This window comes from Bufo gargarizans, chromosome 6 (assembly GCF_014858855.1).
Source record: "Bufo gargarizans isolate SCDJY-AF-19 chromosome 6, ASM1485885v1, whole genome shotgun sequence".
Classification (NCBI taxonomy): Eukaryota; Metazoa; Chordata; class Amphibia; order Anura; family Bufonidae; genus Bufo; species Bufo gargarizans.
The window spans coordinates 129,260,102-129,276,306 of NC_058085.1; the positions used below are offsets into that span (position 1 = coordinate 129,260,102).

Below are 16,205 nucleotides of genomic sequence, written 5' to 3' on the forward strand. Positions count from 1 at the left end.
ATCCACTGGAATCAGGATATGTGAATCTGTCCTTAAAAGGGACAACACAACTAAACTAACCTTTTTGGGGACCACATTTGTGGGAATGTCTGTGAAGTTCAAAGTGGGTGATGGTTGGGTTTCCATACATCTTATTAGTGGCGTAGGGATCGCCATAGCAGCCATAGCAGCGGCTATGGGGCCCTACGCCACTGGGGGCCCGCCGCCGACTGAGGTTTAAAAAAATAAATACAATTTATTGTGTGGCGTGGGCCGGGCGTGGCGCTGTGATAGGGGGCAGTCGGAGCCGGAGGCAGAGAGGCAGTCTGGGCGGCGGTTCATCTAACTAGTCCTAGCCGGAAGTGGAGGAGGCGGAGTCGCGGACTCAGAGCGGGAAGTACAATGAAGGCAAAGCTGCGAGGCGAGCTGCTGGAGTCGGTCAGTTCAAGTGGCTGAGGACTGAGGTGAGGGCTCAGGGCTGGCTCTGGTCTGGCTGGGGAGTGGGACTGACTGAGTCTGTCACTGTAGTCTGTATCGGTGTGTGTCCGACCGAAGCAGCAGCGTCAGTCAGTGGAGTACTGGAGACTAGTGTAGTGGACAAGTGGAGACTGGAGTAAAAGTTATTTCATCTGTGTGTGTGAGGTATAGCCGGATCAAAGCATCTTCCCTAATCCCTATTCACACATATACCTGCTGAAGCCTGGCAGGCGCAGCTGCATTATTTAATAGTGTGGTGTGGTAATGGTTAATGGCATTTTGGCGAAGACACAGCCACCTAATCCTATCTGAGGGGTCCAGACCCCTCAGATAGGATTAGGTGGCTGTGTCTTCGCCAAAATGCCATTAACCATTACCACACCACACTATTAAATAATGCAGCTGCGCCTGCCAGGCTTCAGCAAGTATATGTGTGAATAGGGAAGATGCTGAGATCCGGCTATACCTTACAGTGAGGTACAGCCGGATCTCAGCATCTTCCCTAATCCCTATTACACAGCCACCTAATCCTATCTGAGGGGTCTGTAGCACAAGAAGGTGAAAGTACATATCGTGGGGTGTGTATGTGTATTAGACAGAAAGTAGGGATATGTATCTTGTGTAGTTTGGGTATTAGGGAGAGTAAGGGGTATATATCTAGTGCTGATACAGAGCCGCTCTTCACCTACACGTGTATCAGCACTAGATATATACCCCTTACTGTCCCTAATACCCTAACTACACAAGATACATATCCCTACCTTCTGTCTAATACACATACACACCCCACGATATGTACTTTCACCTTCTTGTGTTACAGACCCCTGTACAACTTAACAATCTTCTTTAATACACAGATATTTATTCATACATTTCCTACACTGGCACAAATGCGTTGCCAGTGACCAACACGTAACCGTCGCAAGTGCATGAGGAGCTGCGGATGTGGCAGCGAGGTCCGAGGGGTATGTGAGGGTGGGAGATCCGGGGGGGGGGGGGGGGGCCATAATTTTTTTTTGCTATGGGGCCCAGTCATTTCTAGCTACGCCCCTGCATCTTATCCATCTACAAACATTTGAAATAGGATATTCTGTTGGTTCTGGTTAACACAACCACTCCCATAACCAGCTGGGAGAGGAGGACTAGGATATTGCTTGCCCCCAAATTCTTGGGTTTAAGAGATTGTACAGGATTAGAAGATTAGAAAAATATGGCTGATTTCTTCCAAAACCAAAGCTATCCACAGATACTGCCATGCCTCTCAACTGTCCTGGATCCAGCTGAGCAGTCCTGAAATTCAGTTCCTGTCCTGCGGTCCCAGGATGGCTGCTTGTAAAAAAAACTATTATCTCCAAATGTAGTGTGTGCATTATTTGGCACAAGGAACACAGGAGGATTCAACAAGATTTGTATAAAAATAATGAGATTTATTTTCACTCTTCGTAAAAGCTGATTGATTACATGAATGATATAGAAAAATATCTTAGTCTATTGACCATGTGTGAATATGAATGTCGTGAAAATATCATGCTGGAGGGCAGAGACTCCTTGTCAGGCTTCTATGTATGTCTTGTGATCTCTTTCCAGCATTAACCCCCAACAGAAAGTTAAAGAGAGAGAGACCCCACCTTGTCTGTCCCTGTGAGCCATATATAGCATAGACATAAGCGTGTTTTACACATGTCCAGTATGTGCTTTTCCCTTCGTTATATATAGAAAGATTCAAATATAGGCCTTGAAGTACCAATACAGAACTTCCACCCCCCGTGTGTATTAATATAGAGGATGTTAGTGTGTAGTGTAAGATAATATTTCAATAGTCTGCGACTATAATTTCCTGTTTCTGGTCTTATCATTTAAAATATAACTTTTATTCTTACTTTATTAACCACCTCCCGACCGCCTAACGCACTGATGCGTCCGGGAGGTGGTTGATTTACTCCTCCTGGACGCATCGGCGCGTCATCTCGCGATACCCGAGATTTCCTGTGAACGCACGCAGGCGCGCGCGCTCACAGGAACGGAAGGTAAGCGAGTGGATCTCCAGCCTGCCAGCGGCGATCGCTCGCTGGCAGGCTGGAGATGTGATTTTTTTAACCCCTAACAGGTATATTAGACGCTGTTTTGATAACAGCGTCTAATATACCTGCTACCTGGTCCTCTGGTGGTCCCTTTTGTTTGGATCGACCACCAGAGGACACAGGCAGCTCAGTAAAGTCGCACCAAACACCACACTACACTACACCCCCCCCCCCCGTCACTTATTAACCCCTTATGAACCCCTGATCACCCATGATCACCCCATATAAACTCCCTGATCACCCCCCTGTCATTGATCACACCCCTGTCAGGCTCCGTTCAGACGTCCGTATGATTTTTACGGATCCACGGATACATGGATCGGATCCGCAAAACACATACGGACGTCTGAATGGAGCCTTACAGGGGGTGATCAATGACAGGCGGGTGATCACCCATATAGATTCCCTGATCACCCCCCTGTCATTGATCACCCCCCTGTAAGGCTCCATTCATACGTCCGTATGATTTTCACGGATCCATGGATACATGGATCGGATCCGCAAAACACATGCGGACGTCTGAATGGAGCCTTACAGGGGGGTGATCAATGACAGGCGGGTGATCACCCATATACACTCCCTGATCACCCACTGTCATTGATCACCCCCCTGTAAGGCTCCATTCAGACGTCCGCATGTGTTTTGCGGATCCGATCCATGTATCCATGGATCCGTAAAAATCATTCGGACGTCTGAATGGAGCCTTACAGGGGGGTGATCAATGACAGGCGGGTGATCACCCATATACACTCCCTGATCACCCCCTGTCATTGATCACCCCCCTGTAAGGCTCCATTCAGACGTCCGCATGTGTTTTGCGGATCCGATCCATGTATCCATAAAAATCATACGGACGTCTGAATGGAGCCTTACAAGGGGGTGATCAATGACAGGGGGGTGATCACCCATATACACTCCCTGATCACCCCCTGTCATTGATCACCCCCCTGTAAGGCTCCATTCAGACGTCCGCATGTGTTTTGCGGATCCGATCCATGTATCCATGGATCCGTAAAAATCATACGGACGTCTGAATGGAGCCTTACCAGGGGGGTGATCAATGACAGGGGGGTGATCAGGGAGTCTATATGGGTGATCACCCCCCTGTCATTGATCACCCCCCTGTCATTGATCACCCCCCCTGTAAGGCTCCATTCAGACATTTTTTTGGCCCAAGTTAGCGGAAATATATATATTTTTTTGTTTGTTTTTTCTTACAAAGTCTCATATTCCACTAACTTGTGTCAAAAAATTAATTCTCACATGAACTCACCATACCCCTCACGGAATCCAAATGCGTAAACATTTTTAGACATTTATATTCCAGACTTCTTCTCACGCTTTAGGGCCCCTAAAAAGCCAGGGCAGTATAAATACCCCACATGTGACCCCATTTCGGAAAGAAGACACCCCAAGGTATTCCGTGAGGGGCATATTGAGTCCATGAAAGATTTAAATTTTTGTCCTAAGTTAGCGTAAAGTGAGACTTTGTGAGAAAAAAACTAAAAAAAAAATCAATTTCCGCTAACTTATGCAAAAAAAAAATATTCTAGGAACTCGCCATGCCCCTCACGGAATACCTTGGGGTGTCTTCTTTCCAAAATGGGGTCATATGTGGGGTATTTATACTGCCCTGGCTTTTTAGGGGCCCGAAAGTGTGAGAAGAAGTCTGGGATCCAAATGTCTAAAAATGCCCTCCTAAAAGAAATTTGGGCACCTTTGCGCATCTAGGCTGCAAAAAAGTGTCGCACATGTGGTATCGCCGTACTCAGGAGAAGTTGGGGAATGTGTTTTGGGGTGTCATTTTACATATACCCATGCTGGGTGAGAAAAATATCTTGGTCAAATGCCAACTTTGTATAAAAAAAATGGGAAAAGTTGTCTTTTGCCAAGATATTTCTCTCACCCAGCATGGGTATATGTAAAATGACACCCCAAAACACATTCCCCAACTTCTCCTGAGTATGGCGATACCAGATGTGTGACACTTTTTTGCAGCCAAGGTGGGCAAAGGGGCACACATTCCAAAGTGCACCTTTCGGATTTCGCAGGCCATTTTTTACACATTTTGATTGCAAAGTTCTTCTCACACATTTGGGCCCCTAAATTGCCAGGGCAGTATAACTACGCCACAAGTGACCCCATTTTGGAAAGAAGACACCCCAAGGTATTCTGTGAGGGGCACGGCGAGTTCCTAGAATTTTTTCTTTTTGTCACAAGTTAGCGGAAAATGATGATTTTTCTTTTTTTTTCTTTTTTCCTTACAAAGTCTCATATTCCACTAACTTGCGACAAAAAATAAAAAATTCTAGGAACTCGCCATGCCCCTCACGGAATACCTTGGGGTGTCTTCTTTCCAAAATGGGGTCACTTGTGGGGTAGTTATACTGCCCTTGCAATTTAGGGGCCCAAATGTGTGAGAAGAACTTTGCAATCAAAATGTGTAAAAAATGGCCTGCGAAATCCGAAAGGTGCACTTTGGAATATGTGCCCCTTTGCCCACCTTGGCTGCAAAAAAGTGTCACACATCTGGTATCGCCGTACTCAGGAGAAGTTGGGGAATGTGTTTTGGGGTGTCATTTTACATATACCCATGCTGGGTGAGAAAAATATCTTGGTCAAATGCCAACTTTGTATAAAAAAATTGGAAAAGTTGTCTTTTGCCAAGATATTTCTCTCACCCAGCATGGTTATATGTAAAATGACACCCCAAAACACATTCCCCAACTTCTCCTGAGTACGGCGATTCCAGATGTGTGACACTTTATTGCAGCCTAGGTGGGCAAAGGGGCACATATTCCAAAGTGCACCTTTCGGATTTCGCAGGCCATTTTTTACACATTTTGATTGCAAAGTACTTCTCACACATTTGGACCCCTAAATTGTCAGGGCAGTATAACTACCCCACAAGTGACCCCATTTTGGAAAGAAGACACCCCAAGGTATTCCGTGAGGGGCATGGCGAGTTCCTAGAATTTTTAATTTTTTGTCGCAAGTTAGTGGAATATGAGACTTTGTAAGGAAAAAAAATAAAAAAATAAAAATCATCATTTTCCGCTAACTTGTGACAAAAAATAAAAAGTTCTATGAACTCACTATGCCCATCAGCGAATACCTTAGGGTGTCTACTTTCCGAAATGGGGTCATTTGTGGAGTTTTTCTACTGTTTGGGCATTGTAGAACCTCAGGAATCATGACAGGTGCTCAGAAAGTCAGAGCTGCTTCAAAAAGCGGAAATTCACATTTTTGTACCATAGTGTGTAAACGCTATAACTTTTACCCAAACCATTTTTTTTTGCCCAAACATTTTTTTTTTTATTAAAGACATGTAGAACAATAAATTTGGTAAAAAATTTATATATGGATGTCGTTTTTTTTGCAAAATTTTACAGCTGAAAGTGAAAAATTTCATTTTTTTGCAAAAAAATCGTTACATTTTGATTAATAACAAAAAAAGTAAAAATGTCAGCAGCAATAAAATACCACCAAATGAAAGCTCTATTAGTGAGAAGAAAAGGAGGTAAAATTCATTTGGGTGGTAAGTTGCATGACCGAGCGATAAACGGTGAAAGTAGTGTAGTGCAGAAGTGTAAAAAGTGGCCTGGTCATGAAGGGGGTTTTAGCTAGCGGGGCTGAAGTGGTTAAACAATACATTGCTACGAACTGTCAACGGTTGATAGTAGCTCCATTTGCCCTGAAGAAGCCGCATATAGCAGTGAAACATGTCGAGGGAGCTGCATCTTTAATACCTCTTTTAAAAATTATGGCAGGGGAAAAAACTTAATAGGAATACGGTGAGCTGCAGACGCCGACCATACATGATTAGAGTTGAGCGGACACCTGGATGTTCGGTTTCGAGAAGTTCGGCCGAACTTCCTGAAAATGTTCGGGTTCGGGATCCGAACCCGATCCGAACTTCATCCCGAACCCGAACCCCATTGAAGTCAATGGGGACGCAAACTTTTCGGCACTAAAAAGGCTGTAAAACAGCCCAGGAAAGAGCTAGAGGGCTGCAAAAGGCAGCAACATGTAGGTAAATCCCCTGCAAACAAATGTGGATAGGGAAATGAATAAAAATAAAAATTAAATGAATAAAAATTAACCAAAATCAATTGGAGAGAGGTCCCATAGCAGAGAATCAGGCTTCACGCCACCCACCACTGTAACAGTCCATTTTCATAAATTTAGGCCCAGCACCCAGGCAGAGGAGAGAGGTCCCGTAACAGACAATCTGGCTTCATGTCAGCAGAGAATCAGTCTGCATGTCATAGCAGAGAATCAGGCTTTACGTCAGCCACCACTGCAACAGTCCATTGTCAGATATTTAGGCCCCGGCACCCAGGCAGAGGAGAGGTTCATTCAACTTTGGGTAGCCTCGCAATATAATGGTAAAATGAAAATAAAAATAGGATTGAATGAGGAAGTGCCCTGGAGTCCAATAATATATGGTTAAGGGGAGGTAGTTAATGTCTAATCTGCACAAGGGATGGACAGGTCCTGTAGGATCCATGCCTGGTTCATTTTTATGAACGTCAGCTTGTCCACATTGGCTTTAGACAGGCGGCTGCGTTTGTCTGTAATGACGCCCCCTGCCGTGCTGAATACACGTTCAGACAAAACGCTGGCCGCCGGGCAGGCCAGCACCTCCAAGGCATAAAAGGCTAGCTCTGGCCACGTAGACAATTTAGAGACCCAGAAGTTGAATGGGGCCGAACCATCAGTCAGTACGTGGAGGGGTGTGCACACGTACTGTTCCACCATGTTAGTGAAATGTTGCCTCCTGCTAACACGTTGCGTATCAGGTGGTGGTGCAGTTAGCTGTGGCGTGTTGACAAAAGTTTTCCACATCTCTGCCATGCTAACCCTGCCCTCAGAGGAGCTGGCCGTGACACAGCTGCCTTGGCGACCTCTTGCTCCTCCTCTGCCTTGGCCTTGGGCTTCCACTTGTTCCCCTGTCACATTTGGGAATGCTCTCAGTAGCGCGTCTACCAAGGTGCGCTTGTACTCTCGCATCTTCTTATCACGCTTCAGTGCAGGAAGTAAGGTGGGCACATTGTCTTTGTACCGTGGATCCAGCAGGGTGGCAACCCAGTAGTCCACACACATTTAAAATGTGGGCAACTCTGCTGTCGTTGCGCAGGCACTGCAGCATGTAGTCGCTCATGTGTGCCAGGCTGCCCAGGGGTAAGGACAAGCTGTCCTCTGTGGGAGGCGTATCGTCATCGTCCTGCCTTTCCCCCCAGCCACGCACCAATGATGGGCCCGAGCTGCGTTGGGTGCCACCCCGCTGTGACCATGCTTCATCCTCATCCTCCTCCATCTCCTCCTCATCCTCGTCCTCCTCGTCCTCCAGTACCTGGCCTCTGCTATTGAAATAAACCTCCCTCTGAGTCACTTCGAAGAGACTGGCCTGAAAGTGCTAAAAATGACCCCTCTTCCTCCTCCTGGGCCACCTCCTCTTCCATCATCGCCCTAAGTGTTTTCTCAAGGAGACATAGAAGTGGTATTGTAACGCTGATAACGGCGTCATCGCCACTGGCCATGTTGGTGGAGTACTCGAAACAGCGCAACAGGGCACACAGGTCTCGCATGGAGGCCCAGTCATTGGTGGTGAAGTGGTGCTGTTCCGTAGTGCGACTGACCCGTGCGTGCTGCAGCTGAAACTCCACTATGGCCTGCTGCTGCTCGCACAGTCTGTCCAGCATGTGCAAGGTGGAGTTCCACCTGGTGGGCACGTCGCATATGAGGCGGTGAGCGGGAAGGCCGAAGTTACGCTGTAGCGCAGACAGGCGAGCAGCGGCAGGATGTGAACGCCGGAAGCGCGCACAGACGGCCCGCACTTTATGCAGCAGCTCTGACATGTCGGGGTAGTTGTGAATGAACTTCTGCACCACCAAATTCAGCACATGCGCCAAGCAAGGGATGTGCGTCAAACCGGCTAGTCCCAGAGCTGCAACGAGATTTCGCCCATTATCGCACACCACCAGGCCGGGCTTGAGGCTCACCGGCAGCAACCACTCGTCGGTCTGTTGTTCTATACCCCGCCACAACTCCTGTGCGGTGTGGGGCCTGTCCCCCAAACATATGAGTTTCAGAATGGCCTGCTGACGTTTACCCCGGGCTGTGCTGAAGTTGGTGGTGAAGGTGTGTGGCTGACTGGATGAGCAGGTGGAAGAAGAGGAGGAGGAAGCTGAGTAGGAGGAGGTGGCAACAGGAGGCAAAGAATGTTGCCCTGCGATCCTTGGCGGCGGAAGGACGTGCGCCAAACAGCTCTCCGCCTGGGGCCCAGCTGCCACTACATTTACCCAGTGTGCAGTTAGGGAGATATAGCGTCCCTGGCCGTGCTTACTGGTCCACGTATCTGTGGTTAGGTGGACCTTGCCACAGATGGCGTTGCGCAGTGCACACTTGATTTTATTGGATACTTGGTTGTGCAGGGAAGGCACGGCTCTCTTGGAGAAGTAGTGGCGGCTGGGAACAACATACTGTGGGACAGCAAGCGACATGAGCTGTTTGAAGCTGTCTGTGTCCAGTAGTTTAGAAATGCTGGCATTCAGGGCCAGGGATCGAGGGTGGCTAGGTGGGAATTTACGCTTTCTCTCAAATGTTTGTGAGATGGAGAGCTGAACGCTGCCGTGTGACATGGTTGAGATGCTTGGTGACGGAGGTGGTGGTGGTGTTGGTGGTACATCCCCTGTTTGCTGGGCGGCAGGTGCCAACGTTCCTCCAGAGGCGGAGGAAGAGGCCGAGGCGGCAGCAGCAGAAGAGGCCGAGGCGGCAGCAGCAGAAGAGGTAGCAGGGGGAGCCTGAGTGACTTCCTTGGTTTTAAGGTGTTTACTCCACTGCAGTTCATGCTTTGCATGCAGGTGCCTGGTCATGCAGGTTGTGCTAAGGTTCAGAACGTTAATGCCTCGCTTCAGGTTCTGATGGCACAGCGTGCAAACCACTCGGGTCTTGTCGTCAGCACATTGTTTGAAGAAGTGCCATGCCAGGGAACTCCTTGAAGCTGCCTTTGGGGTGCTCGGTCCAAGATGGCGGCGGTCAGTAGCAGGCGGAGTCTCTTGGCGGCGGGTGTTCTGCTTTTGCCCACTGCTCCCTCTTTTGCTACGCTGTTGGCTCGGTCTCACCACTGCCTCTTCCTCCGAACTGTGAAAGTCAGTGGCACGACCTTCATTCCATGTGAGGTCTAGGACCTCATCGTCCCCTGCATCGTCTTCCACCCAGTCTTGATTCCTGACCTCCTGTTCAGTCTGCACACTGCAGAAAGACGCAGCAGTTGGCACCTGTGTTTCGTCATCATCAGAGACATGCTGAAGTGGTATTCCCATGTCCTCATCATCAGGAAACATAAGTGGTTGTGCGTCAGTGCATTCTATGTCTTTCACCGCTGGGGAAGGGCTAGGTGGATGCCCTTGGGAAACCCTGCCAGCGGAGTCTTCAAACAGCATAAGAGACTGCTGCATAACTTGAGGCTGAGACAGTTTCCCTGGTATACATGGGGGTGATGTGACAGACTGATGGGGTTGGTTTTCAGGCGCCATCTGTGCGCTTTCTGCAGAAGACTGGGTGGGAGATAATGTGAACGTGCTGGATCCACTGTCGGCCACCCAATTGACTAATGCCTGTACCTGCTCAGGCCTTACCATCCTTAGAACGGCATTGGGCCCCACCATATATCGCTGTAAATTCTGGCGGCTACTGGGACCTGAGGTAGTTGGTACACTAGGACGTGTGGATGTGACAGAACGGCCACGTCCTCTCCCAGCACCAGAGGGTCCACTAACACCACCACGACCATGTCCGCGTCCCTTACTAGATGTTTTCCTCATTTTTATCGTTCACCACAACAACAAAAATATTATTTGGCCCAATGTATTGTATTCAAATTCAGCTGGATATAAATTTGAGGCCTAGTATTTAGGCGCTGGGTGACAGGTATGGGTTTAGTGACAGAATTAGACTTGGAAATGTACAGTAGCGGGTGTGTGAAGTTATTCTGAATGACCCTATGTGCACCTTCAATATGATCTACCCTTTTAGGGATAGATTTCAAATAGCTCTGATACAGCAGAAACCACTAAATTTTTTAATTGCTAAATTGGGAATTGTATTTCAACCCAGAACAAGAAATGTGCTTGAACGGACACTAAATAACTCGCCCAGCTACAGCACTAACGACAGATTTAGCTGGATATAAATTTGAGGCCTAGTATTTAGGCGCTGGGTGACAGGTATGGGTTTAGTGACAGAATTAGACTTGGAAATGTACAGTAGCGGGTGTGTGAAGTTATTCTGAATGACCCTATGTGCACCTTCAATATGATCTACCCTTTTAGGGATAGATTTCAAATAGCTCTGATACAGCAGAAACCACTAAATTAGGAAATTGCTAAATTAGGAATTGTATTTCAACCCAGAACAAAAAATGTGCTTTGACGGACACTAAATAACTTGCCCAGCCACAACAGTACAGCAGTAACGACAGATTTAGCGGGATATAAATTTGAGGCCTAGTATTTAGGCGCTGGGTGACAGGTATAGATTTACTGACAGAATTAGACTGGGATATGGCCAAAAAATAACCACACTATTGCTGGTTAAATGCACTTGGTGTGACAGCTTGACCAACCACACTACTGAGGGTTAAATGCACTTGGTGACAGGCGCAGCTTGACCCTGATGTAGTATATGGCCAAAAAATAAACAGGCTATTGCTGGTTAAATGCACTTGGTGTGACAGCTTGACCAACCACACTACTGAGGGTTAAATGCACTTGGTGACGGGCGCAGCTTGCCCCTGATGTAGTATATGGCCAAAAAATAAACAGACTATTGCTGGTTAAATGCACTTGGTGTGACAGCTTCACCCTGATGTAGGCTTTAGCCAAAAAACAACCACACCATTGAGGGTTAAATGCACTTGGTGACAGGCGCAGCTTGCCCCTGATGTAGTATATGGCCAAAAAATAAACAGACTATTGCTGGTTAAATGCACTTGGTGTGACAGCTTCACCCTGATGTAGGCTTTAGCCAAAAAACAACCACACCATTGAGGGTTAAATGCACTTGGTGACGGGCGCAGCTTGCCCCTGATGTAGTATATGGCCAAAAAATAAACAGGCTATTGCTGGTTAAATGCACTTGGTGTGACAGCTTCATCCTGATGTAGGCTTTAGCCAAAAAACAACCACACCATTGAGGGTTAAATGCACTTGGTCGCAGCTTGTGCTGGCGCACCACAAGACACAAAATGGCCGCCGATCACCCCAGAAAAAAGTGACTGACAAACGGTCTGGGCAGCCTAAAAACAGTGAGCAATTGAGTATCAGCAGCTCAATTATCCATAGCTGCAGATCGATCAATTAATCAAGTCTTTTGGAGGAGTTAATCAGCCTAATCTCGCTCTACTGTCGCAGCCGCAACCTCTCCCTACGCTAATCAGAGCAGAGTGACGGGCGGCGCTATGTGACTCCAGCTTAAATAGAGGCTGGGTCACATGGTGCTCTGGCCAATCACAGCCATGCCAATAGTAGGCATGGCTGTGATGACCTCTTGGGGCAAGTAGTATGACGCTTGTTGATTGGCTGCTTTGCAGCCTTTCAAAAAGCACCAAGAAAGCGTCACAAAAGCGCCAAGAAAGCGACGAACACCGAACCCGAACCCGGACTTTTACTATACAGTCCGGGTTCGCTCATCCCTATACATGATCACATGATAGGGGCAGCGTAGAGAGAATCGAAGTGCCAGTAGCACAACTACTGAGAGACTCCTAGAAAGGGGTCAGATACAATTTAAAGAGCACTTCCCGCAGGGTAATTAACCAACAGAGTGTAGTCCAAATGATAGAGTGACTGGTGTCGGTTGACATTGCAGACATAAAATTACAATGATATAGACTACACTCTATCCTTAGAGGGATATGCAGTAACATCCTTCTGATCTACCAATAAAGTAAAAGTAGAGACACTATACCCTCAGCCTCAAACATAGTAGCCCATCATATGTATTTTTAAATTTTCACTTATGTTTTCGTAGCAATGTATTGTTTAGTAAAGTAAGAATAAAAGTTATATTTTAAATGATAAGACCAGAAACAGGAAATTATAGTCGCAGACTATTGAAACATTATCTTTGACCTCCTGGGAATAGTGGGTCATTTGAAACATTATAGTGTGTAGTGTAAGGAATCCTTTACATTAGAGGGGTTCTGCAGTTATTTTAAACTGATTATCTATCCTCTGGATAGATCATCAGCATCTGATCAGCGGGGGTCCAACACCTGGGACCCCCGCCGATCAGCTGTTTGAGAAGGCAGCGGCACTGGCAGTAGCACCGCGGCCTTCTCGCTGTTTGCCACAGGCCCAGTGATGTCATGACTAGTATCACTGGCCTGGGCGGGGCTAAGCGCCATTCAAGTAAACAGAGCTTAGCTCCGCCCAGGCCAGTGATACTAGTCGTGACGTTACTGGGCCTGCGGTAAACAGCGAGAAGGCCGCAGCACTACTGCCAGCGCCGCTGCCTTCTCAAATAGCTGATCGGCAGGGGTCCCAGGTGTCGGACCCCCGCTGATCAGATGCTGATGATCTATCCAGAGGATAGATCATCAGTTTAAAATAACTGTAGAACCCCTATAAATACAATTTAAATGAATACTGTATCACTTAATATTTAATAATTTCCCCTCCCCAAAGTGGGGTCGAAATGTCAGTGGGTTATATGGGGTAATTACTAATTTGTTCACCCTTTGAATTGCAATATATTTTTTTAAATATTGTAATATATCACCTCTGATGACTGCATGGTAACACAGCTTTCCTGAGCACAGATTTTGACTTACGCCTCATGCACACAATTGCAGCAGGTCCGGGCTTATATTGCGGCCTGCAAACAGCAGGTCCTTAACCCCTTAAGGACTTATGACGTACGGGTACGGCATGTTTCCCGAGTCCTTAATGACCCATGACGTACCGGTACGTCATAACTTTAAAACTAGATTGCAGCGCGGCGGGGGTTAATAGGAACAGGATGTCCGCTGAAATTATTCAGCGGGCATCCTGTCACCACGCCGGGGGGGGGGGGGGGGTCACGCAGTAAACCACAGGTCAATTCAGACCTGCGGTTTGCGGCGGCAGGCGGCAATGCCATCGGGTCCCTATGGGGCTGTAGTGGGGACCCGATGGCATGGAAGGCAGCGCGATTTCTTCCTGAGGCATCGCCGCTGCCTTCCTGTGGCGTGCCTGTGAGATCCAGCCCCCTGGATCTCACAGGCCAAAAGCTGTATGATTAATACTCACTGTATTACTCATACAGCCAATGCATTCCAATGCAGAAGTATTGGAATGCATTGTAAAGGGATTAGATCCCCAAAAGTGAAAAAAAAAAGTTGAAAAAATAAAGTTTTCCCCCCAAAAAATTAACAAAAACGTAATTTTCCCCAAATAAAGTAAAAAAAAAAAAGGAAAAAATAGGGGGGGGGAGGTATAAATATTAGGTATCGCCGCGTCCGTATCGAACGGCTCTATAAACATATCACATGACCTAACCTCTCAGATCAACACCGTAAAAAATAAAAACTGTGCTAAATAAACAAATTTTTTGTCACCTTACATCACAAAAAGTACAACAGCAAGCGATCAAAAAGGTTTGCCCACCAAAATAGTACCAATCTAACCGGCACCTCATCCCACAAAAAATGAGCCCCTACCTGAGACAATCGCCCAAAAAATGTAAAAACTATGGCTCAGAATATGGAGACACTAAAATATCATTTTTTTTGTTTTAAAAAAGCTGTTATTGTGTAAAACTTACATAAATAAATAAAATAGTATACATATTAGGTATCGCTGCGTCCGTATCGACCGGCTCTATAAAAATATCACATGACCTAACCCCTCAGATGAATACCGTAAAAAATAAAAAATACTAACTGTGCTAAATAAACCATTTTTTGTCACCTTACATCACAAAAAGTGTAATAGCAAGCAATCAAAATGTCATATGCACCCCAAAATATGGTTATGTAGGTTCATGCTGCGCCTCCTGAGCGGCCGGCTCAGTGCTGCGCAGCCTGCCTGCTGTGTTGTTAATGGAGCGTGGCCGAGCTCTGTTCGGTCCAGGGTACAGGAGCATTTGTTTCCTGTACCCGGCCGGACTGAAAGGAAGTTCACACTAAGTGAGCACTTCCTGTCAGTCCGGCCGGGTACAGGAAACAAAAGCTCCTGTACCGCGGACCGAACAGAGATCGGCCACGCTCCATTAGAGGTGACAAGGGGGAGTAAATGAGAGTGACAAGGGAGGGGGGGGGAGAAGAGAGTGACAAGGGAGGGGGGGGGGAGAAGAGAGTGACAAGGGAGGGGGGGGGGAGAAGAGAGTGACAAGGGAGGGGGGGGGGAGAAGAGAGTGACAAGGGAGGGGGAGGGAGAAGAGAGTGACAAGGGAGGGGGGGGAGAAGAGAGTGACAAGGGGGGGGGGAGAAGAGAGTGACAAGGGAGGGGGGGGAGAAGAGAGTGACAAGGGAGAGGGGGGGAGAAGAGAGTGACAAGGGAGGGGGAGGGAGAAGAGAGTGACAAGGGAGGGGGGGGGGAAGAGAGTGACAAGGGAGGGGGGGGAGACAAAGAGTGACAAGGGAGGGGGGGAGAAAAGAGTGACAAGGGAGGGGGGGAGAAGAGAGTGACAAGGGAGGGGGGAGAAGAGAGTGACAAGGGAGGGGGGGAGGAAGAGAGTGACAAGGGAGGGGGGGGGGAGAAGAGAGTGACAAGGGAGGGGGGGAGAAGAGAGTGACAGGGAGGGGGGGAGAAGAGAGTGACAAGGGAGGGGGGGAGAAGAGAGTGACAAGGGAGGGGGGGAGAGAAGAGAGTGACAAGGGAGGGGGGGAAGAGAGTGACAAGGGAGGGGGGGAAGAGAGTGACAAGGGAGGGGGGGGGGAAGAGAGTGACAAGGGGGGGGGGGGAGAGTGACAAGGGAGGGGGGGAGGAGAGAGTGACAAGGGAGGGGGGGGGAGGAGAGAGTGACAAGGGAGGGGGGGAGGAGAGAGTGACAAGGGAGGGGGGGAGGAGAGAGTGACAAGGGAGGGGGGGAGGAGAGAGTGACAAGGGAGGGGGGAGGAGAGAGTGACAAGGGAGGGGGGGAGGAGAGAGTGACAAGGGAGGGGGAGGAGAGAGTGACAAGGGAGGGGGGAGGAGAGTGACAAGGGAGGGGGGGAGAAGAGAGTGACAAGGGAGAGGGGGGAGAAAAGAGTGACAAGGGAGAGGGGGGAGAAGAGAGTGACAAGGGAGGGGGGGGGGAGAGAGTGACAAGGGAGTCCCCAGAGCCAGACCAAGAGCCAGAGACCAGATCATCTTATTGTCCTGGTGGTAAGTAGACAATGCAATCTGTTTATATTTAATTGTTTAATTATTAATACTACGTTGGAAACTAATTTACCTCACATTTAGGGTCCATTCACACATCCGTGTGTGTTTTGCAGATCCACAAAACACAGACAGCGGCAATGTGCGTTCCGCATTTTGCGGACCGCACATTGCCGGCACTAAGAGAATATGCCTATTCTTGTCCGCTATTGGGGACAAGAATAGAACATGTACTATTTTTTTCAGGATCGGAATTGCGGATCCGGGTCTGCAATTCCGGATCTGATAAGGGGGGGGGGGGGGGCGTAACTTTTATCTT

General features: G+C 47.9%; 1 protein-coding gene across 1 annotated transcript in view; it reads left to right on the forward strand.

Annotated features, from left to right (window-relative positions):
- Positions 1–16,205, forward strand: part of LOC122940191 — a 78,103-nt gene that overhangs the window by 200 nt on the left and 61,698 nt on the right. The gene's annotated exons all lie outside the window — the stretch shown is intronic.